Genomic DNA, 4783 nt, shown 5'->3' on the forward strand with positions numbered 1-4783 from the left:
TGGACATTGAGTATTATAAATTTTGTGGTAAATTGCCATGTGCTGTTTGTGCTTGCTGAATGCATACTCTAAGAACAAGATGGATTGCCCTTGCCTCACAGTTGAAACTGTTTGTCTTCCATCCTTCAAGACACCTTGTAAAAGAACAGTCTAGTCCACAGAAGCTGAGACCAAGAAAGAAGAAGAATAGCAAATAGCTAAGGGCCCTAAAAACAATGGGCATCTAAGAACCGCTACACTATAAATCACTTTCTGCCAGAGTTACTATTCTTTATCCCATGATATTAAAATATGCTCACAGGGGGAAGGAGACACTGGAAGATCTTTCATAGTCTCCTGGGGACCTCTGGATCAGAACCTCCTGTATCGAGTATGTTTTTTTCACCCGCCTCCTAGTCTTGTCCCGCTGCCGCGCCAGCCCCAAATAACACACAGAGACTCTGTATTTGATATAATTCTGTTGGCCAGTTACTAGTTTCTTATTATCCATTTCTATGTATTTCCACGTGATCTTACCAGGGAGAGGCGGCTGGCGGTTCTGCTTTCTCCAGACTCTCCATCTTGACCCTTCCTTCCTACTTCCTCTTTCCTCTTTGTCTCCTAGTCCCTCCTATATTCATTTCCTATTGGCCAACAGTGCTTTATTCATTAACCAGTATGAGAAACATATATACATAATGACATCTCCCATCATCTCCTCTTTTCTGTCTAAATAAAAAGAAGGGTTTTAACCTTAACATAGCAAAATATATAACACAACAGTTTTCAAATAAGAATCACAGGAGTCTTCAACTCCTTCAAAGACCACAGAAGGATAGTATATAAACTCTAGAAATGACAGAGACATCTTGCATTGTCAGTCACCTGAAGTTCTTCTGTAATCTTCCATCTTCAGCCCATAGGCCATAGTGTGTCTGGCAGACTCTTCAGCAAAGTAGGAAACTTTAAACTGTCTTCTTGTATTGGCAGTTTGTCAGTCACTTTTCTCTGTGTCCTGCTGACTGTCTGGCAGACTCTTCCATGAAGTAGGAACTCTGTAGTAATATCCATCTTGAATCAGCAGTCACTTTTCTGTGGGTCCTGCATGCTCAGTGTTACATAGCACAAAGTCAAACAGTCCAGACAAGAGCAGTATCTTGTCCAAATGGCTAGATTTGCCATACTGGAAGCAAACTCCATACGTGTTTCTTCAATATCCATCCTTCTTTTTGACACAGGTGGTGTTGCCAGGAGCATTTATGTCTCACTGTCAAGAAAAACCCTAAAACATTTTAAATGCCACACTCTGTAGGTCTTTGAAAGGTTGAAGAATTCCTATTTATCTCAAATACATCTCTGTGTATCTTGAAAGCCTAGTTAACTTAACTCTAAGCTTTGACTATCATAGGTAATTATCTATAATCTGTACTACATTATACATTTCTGAATGAACTACATAAACACAATACCTAAACAAAAGGAGAAATATACACATCACAAAATTGACCTTAAATGGTATCAATAAATGAAAATCCATTCCAAAACAAACTATGCATATCTATACCATAATTCCCTTTTACCTTTAAAAAGATATTGGTTGTGATCATTAACCATTTATAACCAAGTCCATTTAAATGAAAACAAATATTTATAAACAATATTTGGGAATTTGAGCTTCGTTCTTTCCAAACTACTTACTGCCGATAGGGGGCGCTGTCATGGGCATCCTAAGAAGATGCAGAAATCCTAGCTGTAGTCTGCAAGGCTGCTTTGTTCAGCTGTTTTGAATGTAGAATCACCAGCGACTCTGTTTCAGGGGGTCTGGCTTGATTAAACCACATTAGTCTGGAAGGAATCCACAGCTTTTTATTTTCTGTGGAAACAAAACTAGAAATCCTTTTCCCCAGTAACTTGTCCTTGAACTTAAATTTTGGAGTCAAAACATTTTTAAAATATATAAATTGAATTAATTCAGCAGCATTTGTTTTAACAGTTGTTTCCTCAACAGTCAAACAATATAAAAACAATATAACACCGTACAGTATCCATATTTTCTCTGAGCTTTCCATCTTTATGTGGCTTTATAATACTCTGTTTCTTTTTTATTTTTTGAGACAGGGTTTCTCTGTGTAACTCTTATCTGTCCTGGAATTCACTCTCCATACCAGGTTTACTTTGAAATCACAGAGATCTGCTTGCCTCTGTCTCCCGAGTGCTGGGATTAAAGGTGTGTGCCACCACGCCACCACACCCCTTTCCTCTTGTTTCTTTAAAACCATTTTATTTTTTTTCCATGTCTACGTATATTTTAAAACACACTGTAAACCTTTAGAGGTTTTTCTTAATATGAATCTGTCTTTACTGTAAATCTTTATCTTTTTCTGGCCACAAGTCTTTTATCTGGTAAACAACAACATTGCTAAAATAAAAGAAAGTCTTTGTTGTTTCTGCCCTGGTTATCAAAGATGGCGGTGGGTACCTTTACCGCCAGCAATGAAAGCTGTGGTCACTGCCCTGGTCAACGCTGCCATCCAGCAGGCATGCTGCCGGCTTGGAGATGTGGTCACTGCCATTGCCATCTCTAATACACACCAATAAATTTTTAGCAGAGTTATTTAAAAGCCTTACGGTTTTTGCCTCTTGTGCTGAGTCAGGAATCCTCCCTTAAAGGAGCTGCAGAAATTTTCGCTTGTCTCACACAAAAGAGTGCAACCCAGAAAAATGCTGTTACCAAGAAACCTTGCTTGTCTGTGCTCTTTTGTTTGTAAAACCCTTTTTTAAGCTTTTGTTAGATTTTAAGTGTAAGTTCTTATTAGCCACGTGCCGTCCGGTCTGGCGATTCTGCTTTCTCCAGACTCTCCATCTTGACCCTTCCTTCCTACTTCCTCTTTCCTCCTTGTCTCCTAGTCCCTCCTATCTTCATTTCCTATTGGCCAACAGTGCTTCATTCATTAACCAGTATGAGAAACATATGTACATAATGACATCTCCCATCAACCTCCAGCATGACTTTCAGCATGGCCTCTCTAGTCATTTTAGTCAGATGTTGTAAATACCCAAGTTGGTGATGTTTCTCTGTCTGCTACTTTGAATTTAGTCTTTTACTTAGCAGCTTCATCCAAGGGGATACTGGGCTCAGCCTAGGACTCTAGATCAGAAACTCCAGTAGGCTGCCTCAACTAGGCTTGCCTAGTCACTTCTAAAGGATGTTACAAGTTGCAGATTTGACATTTTGCTGTCTACCTTTTGTCTGCTAATTGTAAATTCATTTTCTCCTATTGCAGACTTACTAAACTCACCCATTTGGAATCTACACTACAGCTATCACAAATAATTTCTCAGTAAAGAACTGGAGTCTCTCTATCATTTCCACCATACTTAGGAGAGAGTTTCTCACTGAGCTTGTAGCTCACCCATTGTCAAGATGAGCTGGCCAGTGACCTCCTGGAATCCTCTTTCTGTGCCAGTAGATGCTGGGATTAGAGGCAGCTCTACCATATACTTCTTGTAACGAGTACGGTTTTTCTACCTGCCGCTTGGTCTTGTCCTGCCGCCGCGCCAGCCCCAAATAATACACAGAGACTCTGTATTTGATACAATACTGTTGGCCCAGTTACTTGTTTCTTATCGGCTAGCTCTGCCATAATTATTAACCCATTTCTGCTGATCTATGTATTTCTCTTAACGGGGAGCTGGCAGCATACTGCTTTCTTCAGACTCTCCATCTTGACTCCTCCTTCCTACTTCCTATTTCCTCCTTGTCTCCTAGTCCCTCCTATCTTCTTTTCCTATTGGCCAACAGTGCTTTATTATTAACCAGTATGAGAAACATATATACATAATGGCATCTCCCATCAACTTCTTATTATATAGACTCTGAGAATCCAAATTCAGGTCCTCAGGCTTCCCCACAGGTAGTTTATCCACTGATTCATCCCCCATTCAAAATCTTTTTTTTCCCCCATGAGTTAATTTTCCCAGGTATTTTGTCACAGTGACAGAAAAGAAAAAATTATAGAATACTGATTGACATGATAAGTTTAAATCCTAGCTGTTCTTTATTTTTAGTCCTAGCTGTTCTTCTCTAACACTTGTGTTGAGCCTGCCTAGGAAGCTCACAGCACAGGCTAGGTCTGAGGACTGGCAGCCATCTCACAAGATGTTTAGAGATTAAGTAGAAACACTGAGCTCCTAATATTAGTTAAACCAGGGTACTTAGGAAATGGAAAGAAATACATGTGATATAGTCACAAATATAAGTGGATTAAATCCAATATGTCTATAGCAGTTCTGAAAAGATCAATACATGGCTTTTGTCTCTGTCTTTGCTATATTGATGCTGATTTTAAACTCCCGTGCAATTCTTGCTCTTGGGAACATAAATCTTACTGCTATGGCCCTAAAATAATCATGGAAGAACAAAACTGAATGGGTAATGGTAGTACAGTTTATTACAGGCATGGCTCAGGATCAATGCTACAGTGCTTGTTTGAGATTCTATGCCACTTATTTCATTGTAATTTCTCTATAAAACTACAAGTGTCATTCTGCATATGAATAAAATGAAAGTTACAATGAAGAAAACATGTTGGGGAACTATGTTCACTTCTTACAGATGAAATTATGGGGACTGAAGATCAGACCCAAAGGGACCTAGAATAGATAAGCAAGGTGGTAGAATGTCCTTTATTGTTATGACAGGAAAGAAAAAGGTACAGATAGAACAAGAAAGCTATCTCAGCCAAGGAGAAAGTAAGGGACTTGATGGTAGCCAGGGAACATTCTTGCTTCATGGGTAGCATCA

The sequence above is a fragment of the Phodopus roborovskii genome, unplaced genomic scaffold (assembly GCF_943737965.1).
Source record: "Phodopus roborovskii unplaced genomic scaffold, PHOROB, whole genome shotgun sequence".
Taxonomy (NCBI): Eukaryota; Metazoa; Chordata; class Mammalia; order Rodentia; family Cricetidae; genus Phodopus; species Phodopus roborovskii.